Genomic DNA, 18,485 nt, shown 5'->3' on the forward strand with positions numbered 1-18,485 from the left:
TTTTTTTCCTAACCTGTGAAATATGCAAACTATTTTTAGCTTGTAGACTGTATAAAAACAGGTGCTAGGCTGGATTTAGCAACAGGCAGGAATTTGCTGACTCTTGTTGTCAATAATATAAGTAATACAGAATTTGATACCGAGAACTGAGAACTTACAGAAATTCTGAAGGAATGGAGGAACTATCTGGGCCTTAGGCCCCAGGAATACTTTGGAGCTTCTGAAAATGCTCTGCCTTTGCTATGAACAGGTGAACTCCTGCTGCAAATCCAGGACAATAACAAATTATGAGTCTGTGGCTAATCCTGCTGACTTCAGTCCCAGGCTACCCTGCCATGGGCCAGAAACCTGCTCCTGCTGCTCTAGGAAGATGCTGAATCAGGGATCCACCGTGGGACGTCTGCAGTAGCTGTCACCTCGGCCTTGATCCTCACCAGCAAAGTGTATGCCTCCAACTTGGCTTCTTCCTCTATCGGATTCTGTTTGTAAGCATTCTCCAAAGAGTATGATGGGACCTAAATAATATGCTAGCCACAAACAGTCTGAGAAATGCAATTTTAACTTTGCAGCTTGTGTGTACTAGCTGTGGGTGAGAATGGATGTTGGACAAAGCAATTTGTAGTATCAGACACAGTCTAATAGGAAGGAGACAGATTCCATTTAGATGACTTCTTTTGACATTTCCAAACCTGTGAACTTTCAGGAAAACAGAATCCTCTATATAACCACCACAAATAGTGTGAGAATACAATTAATCATGTGTGCTTGTCTTCTCTGTCTGTGTTGCCATTCCAAACAATATTTTATTTCGTTGCACTGGTCTGAATGTCCTACAGTTGCATAAAAATGACTTGTGTGATCACCTTCATGGAAGCATTGATCGAAATCACAACAAAAACCACTTTTCAATATAGAAAGGGTGAAAAACTGGTATCCCTACACTAGTTAGCAAGGGAAGGATAAGGGTGGATAAGGGTAGATCTTGCTGGGGGATGAGATCCTAAACACACTGCAAGAAAACAAGTTAAGGAGCTGCATGCGAAGAGACTCTGCTTTATTATTTTTAAAAATAGTAAATTGTATTCATAGTTTTTTTATTTTGTATGTCAACTACAGATAGGAATATATATATATGATAGAAGGATTCTTGTAATTCTCTCAGGAGCTAACTGTTGTCAAGTTTTCTCTGGATATATACTTTTTCTATACCAATAAAAGATGATACTTACATCTGACATGAATTTAGTTTCTTAAATTCCTTAATTTCCTAAAAAAGATTCACATTTTTATTATTTAGGGGTAAAACTTTCTCCTTACAGCTTCAGTAACTCAAGATCTTGTAACAGTCTGAATCTTTTTATTTTCAACCCCCCCCCGCAAAAAAAAAAACTGCTAGAGGCCACTAAAGCCTCCTTAGGTGAAGTTTCTGTGTGCTAAAAGAGAGAAATAACTCATTTCAGAAAGTTGGGTCCAACCTTAGAAATGTTAGGTTGTGATGCATTTCAGAATCTCTTCTTCTGCACAAACACTATGAAATGCTATTATTATTGGCACAATCATGCCACTTAACCAATCCAGATATGTAAAGTACTTGCCAGCATTAAATGAAAAATTGGTAGTGTCTCTTCCATAGGGCTTCTTTTCTCAAATGCTTATCTGAAACCACCAATGCTAAGTATTTCAGATCCATTACTTTCTTTTCCTACTCTTAGGTGAAAAGTCTTGATGGAATAGAGTTAGGGGAAGTCTAAGTCACTCATTACTTTAGTGTTGTATGAGAGCATCTCCAATGTCATCTCAAAACACACACATAGAAGTCTACCGTCACTATCCATGAAATATGCTCTAAAACATAACTCCGTCTGCTATGACTGCACATCCATTTTCAACTTGAACAAAATGCAAGTGTAAGGGGTTTGGTAAGTAGCTCAGTCACTGAGAGCACTGGCTGCTGTTCCAGAGGACCTTGTCTCCGCAGAGCAGCTCCCAATTCCAGGTTCAGGGGACTCAGTGTTCTCTGTCCTCAGCAGGCACTAACCCTGTACATGCTGTACATACACGGATGCAGGCAAGACACTCGTCCACATAAAGTAAGTAAATCTTAAAATGTTTAAATACAACTGTGAATCAGCTATGTCTTGAACCGACAACAACACAAGATGTATGGAGGCCATCAGTCCTAGAGTCAATAAGACCCGTAAAATAATTAAATTGATGTTAAACTCCCTAAGTCTGAGTAAGGTCAAAAAGAACCAGTGTGCAGTAATGCTAAACTGTAGAATGCATTAAACTAGTAGTATTAAAATTACTTTTGAAACTTCTTTACACTCTCAATAATTGAGAAGGCATGTAAGATAAAATCTAGGATGCCCAGTGAAATGTAAATTTCAGAAATATACTAAAAAAAGTTTAGTTATATACCACATATAACATGGTGTATATGTATGCTAACAAATACTCATGTTTGGCTGAAATCCATTTTTTTTTTCCTCTTGTGTTTTGGTGTGCTTAGTCTGGCTTAGTCTGGCAAGTTTATATTGTTTTGCTGTTGGTAGTTTCCCATTGTGTATTAAAACTGAAAAGAAATTGAAGGTGTTCATTACTTAGTTTTAAGATAATAGACCTGTTAGGTAAACAACAATTTTATGAAAATCAACTACGTTCTTCTTAAATGAAATAATAAGTTTGATACTGTGCACAGCTTGCCAAGTTTTAAATGTTTAATTTAATAGAAGCTAGCTAGATTCTTGTATTTTTTTTCTGCCCTGAGTCTTTTGTTATCAACTTCTTTTTAAAATATATAAAGAAAGGTTAGCTTCACATAGATATAGTCTAGAAGAGTAAAAAACATGCTTTAATGCTTCTTTGTATAATTGCAGACTCTGGATTGGGGTGTGTGTGCACACATGTGAGTGTGTATGTGTATGTGTATGTGTATGTGTATGTGTATGTGTGTCTTGACAATTATTAGGGTCCAGCCTTAATAATCTTCTTCCCAGGGGCCCAGAAGAGAAGCTATGAATGGCAAGAATTAATTTCGGGAAAAGCATCTAAGTACACCAAGTTCTTTCGTCTGTGTACTTTATTCCTCCGGGATAAAATCCTATCTACACAGCTTCAGTTCTGTTCTCATGCCTAGCTTCTTTCTTGCCTGATTTCTCTCTACATTTATCTGCTGCCCCCTCTAAGTTCTATCTTAATTCTCTCATCTTAGTTCTGCCCCATCTTGGTCTTTCTCATCTCATTCTTACTTATCTTATTCTTTCCCATCTGGCTCTTCCTCATCTTTCATCTCATTCTTCTAGTTCTCCATCTAATTCTCCAGTCAAAATCCTTTCTAAGTCTCTGAGGTTTACGCTTATATACCCATGCAATAGCAGTGCTCTAGCTAAAGCAAGGTCACCAGGCTTGAATTCTTACAGGGTTATAAAGGCAGACAAGAATTTTCCTCAGGCAGTGACCATCAGGCTTTCTTTTATAACCCAAAAGGGAAGTGGTAAAGGAGGAGGTCGACTAAGACCTAAAATCGGTTAATATAGCAGGAAGGGAAATTTATGTGCTCAAACTACATTCCTAGAGGTGGTTAGGTAAATGTTAGGAGTCTATAATGTTAGTATAAATACCACCAAGGCTGTATAAGAAAGGAGGGTCTGAGCTTAGTTTACTTTAATTCAAGAGATTGTTTGGCCTTGGATGCTGGATAGGTATTTCAGATAAATTACCCTGTTATGAGTTTCTGGAAGCATATATAGCATACAAGAAAATCATTGCAGGAATTGGCTAGTATATATACAAAAGCTAAAATGTCACCAAAACTTCCTAAGCCATGGCTTGACCTTCAGAAAAGTCCTTGACCTTTCCAAATAATAGCTTTTGTGATAGTAGCTGAATTTCATTACATTTTTCTTTGGCTAGCAGTGTGTGTGTGTGTTTGTGTGTGTGTGTGTGTGTGTGTGTGTGTGTGTGTGTGTGTGTGTGTGTGTGTGTGTCTGTGATATGTGTACATGTGAGAAGAGGTGCATGTGTGGAGGCCAGAGAAGGCTATCGGTTGTTCTCTTCTGTCACTTTCTGTCCTAGTCCCTACAGACAAGCTTTCTCACTGAGCCTGGGACTCTCTATTCAATCTAGACTGGCTTTTCAGCAAGCCCCAGTGTTGCTCCTGTCTCTGTCCTCCCAGGCCCCTGTCACAATGCTGGTTTACAGAACTGGAGTGGTTATGCCCACTTGAACTCAGTCTCTGTTGTTTGAATCTCTGATGGTCTTTTAATTAAAAAATCCAGAGCCAGATATCAGGGTGAAAGCTGAAAGATCAGAGAAGCACAAAAGCCAGCCACTAGTTCTTACCTCTATGAAACCCTCAGCCTAAAGAGTGAGTTCCTGTTTCCTAAGCCTTATATACCTTTTGCTGCCCTGCCATATTACTTCTTGGGATTAAAAGCGTGTGTGCTTCCCAAGCAAAGGCATGAGACCTCAAGTGCTGGGATTAAAGGTGTATGCCACCACTGCCTGACCTCTATGTCTAATCTAGTGGCTGGCTCTGTCCTCTGATCCTCAGGCAAGTTTATTAGGGTGCACAATGTATCACCACAAGTCTGCTCATGCTTCTGTGGCAAACACTCATCATTCAACCATCTCCCCAGCCACATGGATGTTATTTTTGATGTTGCACTCCACATCAACAACTGATAGTTTCTTAAAGGCAAGTTGTAACAAGGAATGTGAAGCCATGGCAGTATCTTTTTCACATGCTTTCAGATGGAATTTGATTGATCCTTCTTTGCCTTTGAATGGATCTTTTCATCCTGTTTGACTTAATATATCATGGGCATTGATCATTTGGAAAATAACTTTGATTTTGAGTTGATTTATGTACTTTTTACAAAAGATCTTTATACAATGTTAAAATAATCACATTTGTTAACATCACTACCAACTTGATCAGAGGTATCTTTATGTAGTGAATCTTTTTCCCAAAATCTTTAATTTACTTGAAAGCTGAAGTTCTATGATTGAAAAGATATTCTAAAATTTGTCCTCCTTGTATCAGGAAGCTCATTTTATTCTTTTTTAATGAAATCGTATGTCCAATAGCTGAGTTTGAAAAATCACGGTCAATCCTTTTCTCAAGTAGAGATTGGGGTCCATCCAGAGAGCTATGAGGTTAGTTCATACCACAGACTTGATCCTTAAAAAGTGTCATTGGTGGCAGAGAAATTTCATGTATTTTTCTCCTAACATTACATATATTTAAAATATATATTAATAAGTAGAAATTTAATTACATTTAGTCAAAGATCATCTACATGGACTTTTGGGTTATTTTTCGTGGTTTAGTTTATGTTTTGGTTTCTTTTTCCAGTGAGTGTGAGGAACTGGAGCACGAAGTGGTCACTGTTACTGTTCCATTTCTACTAGTATGCATAACAAGCCTGCTACTTTAACCATCATTTCACAAACACCAAGGGGTGCCAACAGCAAGGAGCCTCAAAACATTGTCATGGAGATAGTTTTCTTTTCATGGACCCCCTGAAGATGTCCTGGCAAAAGTCAAAATTCTGCATACCAGGCTTAGACCCCTGCTTTAACCAAACAAGAGGTGCCTGTGATAATGTGCTGCTTTAGCCCTAGCACTTGGGAGGCCTAGACAGGATGGTGTAAGAATCAAGACCAGTTTGGACCACGTAGCATTTGTCTCTAAAAACCAACTGAAAAGCAACAAAAAGTTATCAAGCCTCATGGACTGAATAACTACTGGATTCATGGGCCTTCCACTGGTAGACAGTCATTATTTTAGACTAGCTGAACCTCAGCCTATAAATTATTCTAATAAATCCCAATACCTATATTGATCTCAATAAATCCCTCTCTCTCTCTCTCTCTCTCTCTCTCTCTCTCTCTCTCTCTCTCTCTCTCAAAGCTAAGAGCAGCTGGATGAGCTATTTGGGAACCCAGCAGGCTCCTCAGAGAGAACCGGGAGGTAAAGGGTGCTTGAAGGTTTCGGAGACCATTAGCCTGGGGCCAGCAAGGGTAGGTCCCTGACCTTTAGTTTGACATGTGTCTGTGGGAAAGGTTTAAATGAAGAATATATAGAGAGATATTTTTTCTATAGTTTCTGTTCCTCTAGAAAACCCTGACTAATACAGTATTCGTCTTGACTAAATTCTTTATTATCCTGTAGTAAGTAGGTACTGGAAGAGTGGGAAGTTTTTTGTCTTTGTTGTCCAAAATCGGACCTCTGTTCCTCTTGGTGGCTCTTTGTTATTGTAGTTACTAAGTAAATACATGTTGAATGGGGGGATGATTTCCCTCCCTCTCAGCTTTCCTCTCCTTTAGTCACATTTCCCTCTTTGTTAACATGATACCCACAGCAGTATACCACTTCTCACCCTGTTTTGACCTTCTCCAATTAATGAATTAGGTATTTCTACACTTTGATCCTATGTTAAAATAGCTGGGTTGCTGCAAGGCCATCTGTGGATTCAATGCAATCTCCACGATAATGCCCATGATGTTCTGCTCAGAAAAGTCATCTGGAACAGAGGGTGGAGCCTGGAAACCAGGTGGCCCCTCTGGTTTATCCATCTTTCTTCTGATGTTTATCTTGTTCCCTTAGTCCCTCCGTGAAAGAGGTCCTGACCCCAGTTAGTTGTCCTTGTGTGTGTGTGTGTGTGTGTGTGTATTGTGTATGTCTGTGTGTATGTGTGTGTGTATTGTGTATGTCTGTGTGTGTGTGTATTGTGTATGTCTGTGTGTGTGTATTGTGTATGTCTGTGTGTGTGTATTGTGTATGTGTGTGTATTGTGTATGTCTGTGTGTGTGTATTGTGTATGTCTGTGTGTGTGTGTGCGCGCGCACGTGCACGCGCACGTGCCTGCGTATACTATATTTACTCTCTAGTGCCTAACTTATTTATAGGGTACTCTTTTACTTCTTAAGGAAATTCAGGCACCAGCATGACAGGAGGTATTTGTCTGATTTCCCCGTCACTCATGTAGCTATGCCCCCGGAAGGCTGTTTTTGAGGATGAGTCTGGATTGGTCAGTTACTTAGTCATGACAAAAGAGTTAAGATGTTCTAATGTCATTATCCACATTATAGTTAAAAACCAAGTAGAGAATTTCACCGGAAGGAATGAAAACAAATGACCCTCGGGTTGAGACACTTAGTCACTGCAAACCATCCAGCACGCAGGGCATTCTTTGAGGGGTGACAGTGAAAGCTAAGAACAGCTGGATGAGCTATTTGGGGACCCAGCAGGCTCCTCTGGTCTCAGGGAGGACTGAGAGGTGAAAGATGCCTCCAGGGTTCAGAGACCATCAGCCTGGGGCCAGCAAGGGCAGGTCCCCGACCTTTAGTTTCTCAAGTGTCTGTGGGAAAGGTTTACACAAAGAACGGACTAATTGGTTTGTTCTCCACCTGGCTTCTGATTCTAGAAGTGGGTGAGCTGCTGGAAACCGGAGACAATGGAAATGGACTGTGTGTGTGACTGCGTCACCAGCCTGCTCACCGAACTAAAATGCAGGGCAGTTTGTTGGCCTTTAACTTGACAATAATAATGTGCACACATGTGATGTGATGTGATTTATTAACCATTGTAAACTGTAATTTGACTGGGATTGCCCATGGTCTCAGTCTACTGTTAATAAATAATATTATGGTCTGCTTACAATGGAAAGAATAGGTTCATTGTCACAAAAAGGGACATTTTTACTCACTTGTGCCAGAAAAAAAATTTCAGCATTTAATGGAAAACATCACAGTGTAAGGAGGCATGGATGTTTATTGTAAATGTCTGTTTGTTTTCTCATCTCCGAGTAATGTTTCCCTGGGTGAACTTTCTCATTCTGATGCTTATAAATAAGAGTCCTTAAAAGTACGTACCTGAGAAATTGCATGTGGTGTCCAAGACATCTTCTGGAGAATCAAAATGTGATCTGTGACATAACTTTTATCATCCCCTGCCCACATCCGCAACAAAGGCTTAAAGCTCCACATCACTGTGTCTCAGGGTAACTTTTATCATTAGTAAAGGATGGCATAAGGTGCCCATGCTGTGGTCGCTGTTGGTGACACTATTGAAACTGTTTATCAAGGGTAACTGTATCCTGTCAGAACTCTAGGAAATGTTGGGGGAAAGTTCACGTTTTCTGAGACCAGCTTCCAAATGCAAAACCAGTGCTGGTGGTACAGTCATGATGAGTTCGATGGTCCACCATGCTTTGACCTTCTGTCTGAAACGACTCCACATTTGCATATTGACAAAAAGGATGACCTCCTGCTCTGCCCTTTAAACCCCAAGCAGCTAGGTCTGCATTTACTGCAAATGGGGAAAGGAGGTTGAATGTCCTGCTGCTTGGATTTTATTTCAAGTTTAATAATAGCGTCCTTGCTTGTTTGTTTGTTCGTTTTTAATGACTATGAAGAACACTAATATAGTACTCGCCATCTTTGGGATAGCATCGATCTGAGTTTGGGATTCCACAATATCTAGTATGATAAATACTATGCCATGTAGTACGCCATTAAAATCAGCTGTCAGCAGAAAGGAAAGAAGCACAAAGCATCCTTGCCTATCAAATCAATAAACAATAAACTTCAATGGTTATAGGGGGAGCATTACCTCTGACTAAATCAAACAAGATCAATTTTCCTCCAGCAGTCCCAGGAGACTATTGAACCCAGACAGAAGCCAACAAGAGATTTTCCTTGCAGTTTGAGAATAAAAGGTAAAAATCCTTCCATTCCTCCCTGACAGTTTAACCTTTGGGGCCGGTAATCTGAAGCGGAACATAATGCCCCAGAAGAGTATTATCTGGAGGTCATCTCATCTGGAGACTGAAGGCCACTTCCAACAAACAATCAGATATCTAATAAAACTGCAAGATCACATCTCTGGCATATAAGCCATCAGAATAAACCAGATAAGAGTGAAAAAGCTCAGAATCCTTTATGAGTAGGCAGAGAAACATAGCCACTGATCTTGTTATTTCTCTAAGCATCAGTGTGAGTTTTGACAAATGCTCATTGGGGCATGTCTTACTTCATAAAACTAATAGCAAGTTGAGATTCACCAATTTACAAAATGGGAGAGAAAATTTGTTTATGTTTTTATCTTGCCATTGAAGAAGTGTTTTCCCCAAAATGCTGTGAACGTCTCCCATTATTTTAATTCATTTGACATTGTATTCACTCTACAGAGCTCGTCTCTGCTATAATCACAGAATAAACTGCCAGCCTGCTGTTAGATTTTCAACAAATACATCTCAGAATAAGTTTTAGTTCGATTCAATGCTTTAACATTAGAAACAAAAATACATGTGATTTTTCAAAAGTGGCTTATCGTTGTTTCTAGGCTTACATGCATTTGATAACTAAATTCACACACATTGGCAATTAAATTTTTGATCTGAAATAGTTTAGGAAGAAAATCCCTGCATGATGGATAAAGTATTTGTTCCCTATACATTCATAGAAATAGTCTTTTGTTTTTCCTCAACTGCTAAACTTTTGAGTCATATAAAGCACTTTACAGTTGTGATTACAACAATCATAAACAAGTGAACAATGAAAACATCTTTAAGTTAATATTGTCTGCTTTCCTATACTGTTCCCTTTTCTTTTATCCAACCTCACTTACAGTTAAATTTCCAGAAAATGTGAAACAACAGATGTTAAGGAAGACCCTGAATTTCCTCAATGTTAATTTATGTTTATTAAAATATTAGTCATAGTCATTCTGAGAGGTTGTGTCTTCCCATCCGTCAGTATTGCAGGGTGTCACCTATTTGAATAAGTCTTGGAACACATTAATTATAGCGAGGTGGTCTGAGAGACCACATTCGCAAATTCACACTAATAAAAATAGACTTTACTGACTACTCCCTAAAGGCCTCAACCTTTCGTTTGAAAGAGAATGAAGTCAGCTTCTTCTAAGTTATATGATAGCTTATTTCCACTTTAAAGTTAATGATTACCTAGTTCATCTTTATTCTGGAATTTTCTAAAAGATATGTGAGTGTCATAAAAAGAGTATTTTTGTATTGATAATTATGCTATATGTCATTGACTCTAACCTTCGGGAAATAAAATGCAATCTTTTTTCATAAGAATATTATATTTGTTAAAGAGTCTAGAATTTGAGAAGGCTATAATTATGTGAAAAGAGATAATTTATACTTAAAATGCATTCATTATTCTACTGATAATGGAAACCAGGAGTGTTGGCTCTTTTGGCTAAAATTTTGATAGTTCTACTCACATGTCCCACTTGTTATGCACCTTCGCCATTATGAACTATAATTACTGACGAACTCGAGCTTGAACCAAGGGACTTATAAACTAAGTTTCACTGTGTTCTGTTACTTTGATTTGGATCCTAAGAACTTTAAGCATAATTTTGTGTTTCATGCCATTAGACTCAGAATTCCACATCACAATGCTGCAGGTAGTAAATCATGCTCCTGGTAAAATGGGGATTGCCAGAATGATGAGACCAGTCACGTGACCATGTGGCCATGACATCCAGAGAATAGCAGAGAGCTCCTCTCTCTGTAGAGTCATTGGCGGTGAACTGGCGTGCTGTCATTTGGAGATTGATAGCAAGCCTGGGCTTGCACAAAAATGAACCGATTGCTCTAGTACAACGTAGCATCTATGTGGGTTACTTTGTCTTTACGTTTTAAACATTTCTTATTGACATGCATTCATCGTACTTGGTGTTGAGTTTCATATGGACAATCTCTTTCAAAGACATCATATTCACCCCAATCCAGTTCTCCACCCTAGGTCTCCCTTCTCTCTTTCAGGAATTTATCCTTAAGATGAATTTCATAGGGTCAAGAGAAATTGTCTCACTATAATTCAGTATTTTCAAGATTTGGAATGAGAGTCTAGGTTGTGCAGTAACACATTTGATATTTAACATGTGGAATTTGGAAGCTAATAGTAGGTCAAGTCGTGTTCTGGAGTATGTTGAAATTCATAGTTTTTATGTCTTAATTACAAAACATGAGCATCTCATTATTTGAAATGTAGACACACACACACAAGCATACACACAGAGACGTAGAATAAAATAAAATCATAAACAGTTAAAAGCTGTTGACTATGCTATTATAGAATTTCGGGGTTTTTATCCTTTTGTGTATAATTCATGTACAAACACACATTGATGATTTTAATAATGAGGAAAGACCTGAAAAACAATGAGTACTTGATGTTATTGAGAATTATTCAGCATTTGTGTCCATTCACCAATAGTAATGTCCTCTTCAGGACCCCTCCCCACTGTGGTTAGTCTTCGTGGAGCTATCAGTTAAGCTTCCTGTTTCTTCTCAAGCCAGGGGACTGGCAGCTGAATCAAGCCAGAGGAATTCATGTATTGCTTCTAAGATTTTGAGTCTTGAGCAAAGTGACGGAAACATAGGAGGAAGGGGCAGGGCTGGAAGACATTCTCAGCTCTTCTGTCTTCCACAGACAAGATGGGAAAGATCAGGGGTTCCTTGCTAATTCCCAGCATTATCCTGTCTCCGGATTCTTCCTGGGTTTAACTTCAATCAAAGCCTGCTTTTGTGCTTACTACCAATGAGCCGCTAACATGCACTGAACCCATTTTTCCCACTTACCTATTTAACATATTTTCACTTAGTATATATTGTAACATATGTAATATATGCCATAATAAACTATATACATATACATATATATATACATATATATGTATGTATAGTATCTTTACATGTGGCCATAGAAAAAAATCAGTGTTAGGCTTAATTTCTAGGTATAGAGTACGTTGAGTTTGTTTTTTTTCCAAAATCCTTTTATTCACACCAGGCAGTTGCAATTAAAATGGCTCCCAAAGTTGTGGTATTAATTATGATAATATCAACTTCTCTGTACTTTACATTTCTATTTTTTATTAAATTGGTAAAAAATAATTTTATATTTGATTTTATTTTTTAAATGAGCTTAAGTTTATTAATCATTTATATATACATCATACCTTTTATGAGTTAGGCTATATGCCTGTCAACAGATGAATGGTTAAAAAAGGAAATATGGCTTATATACAATGGAATTCACTCACTTGTATAGAAAAATGAAATATGGCACTTGCAAGAAAATTCATGCAATTGAAGATCATTGTGCTAAGTGAATAAGCTAGACTTGAAGAAATGCTATGTATTTTCTCTTACACACAGTCTCTACACTTAAATATTGTGTGTGTTTACCATTTACTTCTTATTTAATACCCGGGTTACTTTGTTTTATTTCCTGATATAAATTAATCTATAATTCAAGAGGCTTATATATTGTTTTTCATAATATATAAAAATGAAATATATTATAATTTTTATTGAAATAAAAATTTAAAATTTACTAAAATAAAATTGATTAAATGCCATTAGTACTTTTGAATAAATTTGCATTCCCCTGTTAGAGTGGGTGTGGTCCAGCTAGAACCACTAGAATTGCCTTAGCGGACTACTAGCACGCAGCTGTGCCTCCAGAGCTAGCAGCTCGGAAGCTGGACTTCATCATGATCCTAAGATTTGCAGGGATGTTAGGGAAGAAGCAATGCTTTAACTCACTCGCTTCTAACTCTCTCACCAGCCAAGGGGTTTTTATTTTAGTTGGCCATCTTTGTTTTAAAATTAAAATTGTTACGTTTTATATTTTCAGTTAATGTCACACTACCCAGTTCCCAAAAGAAACCTTTTATTCCTGATATGTTAACATGACATCGGTTCTTTAACATGGGCAAGGAGTTTTTGTCAATTTGTAATATGCTATGTAGTATGAATTGTGTGTTCCTTGAAGGTTTGAGAAATGAAATTTCCCAGAAATTACCAGACCTAATAGTATTTTTGAGGTTAAGTTCAGATATTGTGATAAATTTGAATATTCTTGCAAAAGAAATTATTATTCCTCCCTTAACTCTGAGATACTTTTTAATAATTTTTCTTTAATGGACAATTATTCTACTTTTATTCAGTTTAGCTTAGATTTGTATATTTTATCCCCTCATAGTTTAACCTTTTTCATTTAATAACAGTAAATTCTTTGTCTTATTAATATTTACTTGACAAACAAAATTATATTCATTTCAAGTATATTTGTGTATATTGTGATGATTTGATGTGTTTATGAATTATGAGACAATTGCTTCATTAAATCAATTACTGTATCTGGTACTGGATGTAGTTACTTTGTCTTTAGTTGGGATATTTAAAAATTCAATTGCTTAACAAATTTCAAGCATAAACTACAGTATTGTTAAGTATAGCGGTCCAGCTGTGGTCTTTAATCCTAAGACTCAATTTAAAGCTGCAATTTTGTACCTTTTAGATAAACATTGCTTTATTTACCTGACCCTCCCTTAAGTCCTGGACAAACCCATATCAACCCACTTAAATGAATTAGATGTTTAATTTTTTTAAAGTCCACATATAAGTAAAACCATAAACTCATCTTTCTTTTTTTTTTTTTTTTTTTTGGTTTTTCGAGACAGGGTTTCTCTGTGTAGCTTTGCGCCTTTCCTGGAACTCGCTTTGTAGACCAGGCTGGCCTCGAACTCACAGAGATCCGCCTGCCTCTGCCTCCCGAGTGCTGGGATTAAAGGCGTGCGCCACCACCGCCCAGCAAACTCATCTTTCTTTAATTGGCTTATTTAACTTATCATACAGCCTTCCAGGTTCACCGGTATTGAGACAAATGGCAGTATTTCTTTCTTTCTTTCTTTCTTTCTTTCTTTCTTTCTTTCTTTCTTTCTTTCTTTCTTTCTTTCTTTCTTTCTTTCTTTCTTTTTTTGTGGCTCAATAGCAATGTCCATAAATACATAACTACCACATTTGGGTTATGCATTCATTCTTCAATTGATGTCTCAGTCCACTTTATTTTTATATAACTGAATTCTTAAAACTTAAGGGAGAAGGAGGCTGGAGAAATGGTTCAGCAGTGAGGAGCACATACTACTCCTGCAGAGAACCAAAGTTCAGCTCCAAGTGTATCAAGTAGCATACAAGTACCTGTAATTCCATCTGTAATTCCAGGGCCTCTTATATCTTATTTTGCCTGCGTTAGGCTCCTGCACACACATATGCATATTCTTCCATACACACATATGTACATAATTAAAAATAAATAGTGGAATACCTAAAACTGAGTAATTTATACAGAAAAGGTATTTATTTTGGCTTGGTGTTCTGGAGGCTCCAAAGTCCAAGAGGATAATGTCGGCATCTTGTTGGCTTTTGGGGAGTAATTGCTTTGCTTGATAAAATGATGAAAGATCAAAAGGTCAGACACATGATTGTGAAACGGGAACAGAGAAAAGGTCTGGATGAATAGCTTGCTATTGTGATAACTAATTCACTCTCATGGAAATTGCATCAATCAAGTTTCAAGGGTAATGTTACCATGACCTAAAATGCATCCTATTAGGCCTTAGTTCCTAACACTGCCACATTGAAGGTCAGGCTTCCAACCCATGAACTTTCCTAGGTCACACTCAAATCATGTTAATGGGCACTTACTTGCTTTGATAGCTCAGCTGTGAATAATGCTGGCATAATCATGTGAGTGCAGACCTATCCTTTAGTATTCCCTCCATTTCCTTTGGACAGGTACCCAAGAGTTCTGGATGATGAATTATTCAACTTTTAATTTGTTGTGTAACTTCTATAACATTTTCCATAGAAACCGAAACCACTTACATTCCCAATGAAAGCACAGAAAGACTCCTTTTCCTCCATTTCTTCTCCAAGGTTTAAATTCTTCAAAAAATGGTATAGAAAAATGTGTGCACGCACATGCAAAGGAATGAAATTACGTCTTTTACTTACAATGTTTGCAAAAATCAAGTCAAAAGTGGATCAAAAGCTTAAATAAAGCCAGAAGTTTGAAAGTACCAGAGGAAAACAAAGAAAGCCCATGATATTGGTCTGGCATTGGTCATTTGGATATGACTCCAAATGTAAGGTAACAAAAATGAAAACAGGCCAAAAGTCCACACAGTGAAAACAGAAAACAATTCATTGCTTGCCAAGAATAACTAGGATATGGGCTTAGCACCCCAAATACATCAGAAAAATCTCAAAAGATCAACCAAGAACACCAAGAACTGATTACCAAACAAGCAAAGGACTGAATGAATTTTCTCAAAAGATCACATAAAAAATGGCCAACAAACATATGAAAAAGTTTTGTCAGTAATCATTGGAGAAGTAGAAATTTAAGCCATAGAGAGAAATCATCTCCAATCTAGTAGGGTGGCTGTTGTCAGAAAGAGAGAAGATCGTGTGATGTGTTGAAGGAAGGAAACACTTGAACGTTGTTGGCGGGAACAGAGATGAGAATTTCTTAAAGAGAAGAAAGCAGGAGAATTAGCGTATGATCCTTTTGCTCCACTCCTGAGCATACATCCAAGGCAAAATGTTACTCACCAAGGCAATCAGTGTTGTGTGCCTGTTGGAATGTTAACTCATATTGAGAGCTTGACTTTGTGCAGCTAACTGTCACTACTGTGAGGAGTTCATGAGTACAGCATTCATGTCATGTCCACAAGACAGTGTTTCAATAACAATTAAAAGCCACCTCAACCTCTTCTTCTGTCAGTTTGTAAAAACTGTCAATATCTATCTACCATCTATCTATCATCTGTACCTACACATAAAAGCTTGCAGAGGTTGTGGGGAAAGATACAATAACCAAGAGGTCCCATGTAGTCCTACTCAAGGAGCTCTTCGTGGAGGCTGGTCCAGGAGAGAATGTTCTGCAGAGGGGAAGCAACACACATAAGACCCATTTCTTGGTTGGGAAAGCAAAGCACATAGTGTCGTCAGACAGATGCGAAGAGCATTTGTGGCCAGCACTGGAGGTGTTGGGAAGGAGTGGCCAAGGGAAGAAGGAAAGGATGGAGCAAGGGATGTTAGCGTGTGAGTAGACACACACAAGCCTGATGTACTAGGGAAGGTCAGGGTACAACCACACCTACTGGTCCTCAGCTTCTCAGAATTCGTTTTCTAAATAAGTACGGGCTGGTATTGATGATGAGCTGCAGAAAAAAATATGTTTGTAAACCCTCACACCCCCTGCCACCCGGCACTACCGAGGGAGTGAGAAGACCCGTTTCATTTTCCCTCATTTAGTTAAGAAACAGATTCTTTATGTTGAAGTAGTCAGACATTGCAAAAATATTCATCTAAGAACAAAGTTTTAAATGATTAAGATGAGAAGGATAAATGGTCCATTAGTAATAATAATTGAACTTTGCTCGTTTTAGCTAATAGCAGAGTCTCACATTTGGCAATAACTGAATAAGTAGAAGCAAAATGTAGAGGCAGATAAAATTGAGATAAAAACCTAACCCAAAGGCACTTTCCTGTCCAGAATTAAGTATTTTAAAACTTAGATGTATATTTTAATTTATTAGATCAATGTGAAGATTCAATTACATTAATTTAATCTTTTAATTGATCTCTTAAACGTTAGAAGGATGCCTGGCACCTGACAGGAGTTGTGTGTGAGTTTCCTGTGACGGTGATGATGATGATGATGGTGGTGGTGGTAGTGGTGATTCTCCTTTCTTGATTTCTTCTCAGAGCACACATTAAAGGTTTATTATTCAAGATGACAAGGCACAAAGACATAGAAATCAAAATTGCAGAGATTTGAAAGCAAACAATAACAGCAGCCAACCTGATGAACAATTCAGGATCCTGTGGATTTTCGAGATGCTCATCACTGTTAACAGGCCTCATCCCAGTGTATGCACACTTTCCCCCAACACATTGTACTGACTGCTTTTATGTCAACTCTACACAAATTGGAGTCATTTGCAAAGAGGGAGCCTCGGTTGAGAAAATGCATGCCTCCATCAGATTGGGATGTGATAAAGCCCAGGGGGTCTTTTCTTGATTGATAGTTGATGTGGGAGGGCCCAGCTCACTATGGGTGGTCCCATCCCTGGGCTGGAGGTCCTGTGTGCTGTAATGAAGCAGCCTGAGAAAGCCATGAAGAGCAAGTCAGTAAACAAGCAGCATTCTTCCATGCTCTCCGTTTTAGTTCTTGCCTCCAGGTTGCTGTCTTGAATTCCTTCCTTGACTTCCCTTCATGATATACAGTAATTAGAATGTGTAACACAAATAAATCCTCGCCCCACCCCTGCCCCAAGTTTCTTTTGACCATGGTGCTTTGTCACAGCAATAGGAACCTCAATTAAGAAATCAGAATATGCAAGGTATCTTCAGAGCTCATCAGGAAAGTACTTCTCTCACCCAAGAGGAAAACTACACCCTTTTTCATTGCTGTTGATGAGTCAGGGGCAGACATGAGTGCTGATGATGGAATGTATAAATACGAGCAGTTGGTGAGCACACGGCAGCCCGGGGAAGGGTCTGAAGTGACAATCCACAGTAGGGTAGGACTCGTTAGAGGGAGCACGCTGTGCACAATAACTTATGTTGTGTGATATTTTGTTTGTATTCTGACAAATAAAATGCCTGGAGATCAGAGGGAAGAGCTAGCCACCAGTTAACCATAGAGGTCTGGAGGTCTGTACAGAGAAGAGACAGGAAGTGACAAGGCTGGGCAGAGAGAGGAAGTGATAAAGTGGGGCAGAGACAGGATCGTGGCCCCTTCTGGCCGGAGGATTCTGAGAGGTAGGAAGTGACTGTGGCTGTTCCTGTGCTTCTCTAATCGTTCAGCTTTTATGCAAGTATCTGATGCCAGTATCTTGGGTTTTTAATTGATAAGACTAATTAGGATCACGCTTCAAACATATGAATCAAAGCCACTTTGGCTGCTAAGAGCATTCTTAGTACTTCAGCCCTATAATGTTGTGGTAACCTCCCCCACTTCAAATTATTTCATTGCTACTTCATAAGTGTAACTTTGCTATTGTCATGAATCATAATGTAAATATCTGATATGCAGGATGTCAGATATGTGACTCCTGTGAAAAGGTCATTTGACTTCCACAGTGGCCGTGACCCACAGCTAGAGAATGACTGGCATGAAGAAAGAATCACTCTTTGTTCCCAGCACTGTGAGAAAAAAAACCACGAGAGAACAATTAAAAAGAGAAAAGAGATATTTTGACTCATTGTTTCCGAGATTTTAGTCCATAGTGTCATGGACCCATGAGTTTGAGAAGGATACCATGATGGTAGAAATTTCTCTACCTCATGGAGGACAGGAAAGAGAGAGGATGTATGAAGAGTCAAGGACAAGGTACAACCAAAGGCATGCCCCGCAGTGATTTTTCTTTAATTAGATCCCACCTCCTAAAGGTTCTGGAACCTTCCAAAATAGTGGCACCAGTGGGGACCGAGGCTTTGACATATGAGCCTAGATGGAACATTTCTTATTCCAACCATCACAATAGACACTATAGCAATCTGCAAAAGAATATATGTCTATAAAGAACCTGACAGTTGAGGCACACACATTTTGGCAAAATTGGAGCAATCTAGGGCAGAACAAAT

Source organism: Peromyscus maniculatus, chromosome 12, assembly GCF_049852395.1.
Source record: "Peromyscus maniculatus bairdii isolate BWxNUB_F1_BW_parent chromosome 12, HU_Pman_BW_mat_3.1, whole genome shotgun sequence".
NCBI classification, from domain to species: Eukaryota; Metazoa; Chordata; class Mammalia; order Rodentia; family Cricetidae; genus Peromyscus; species Peromyscus maniculatus.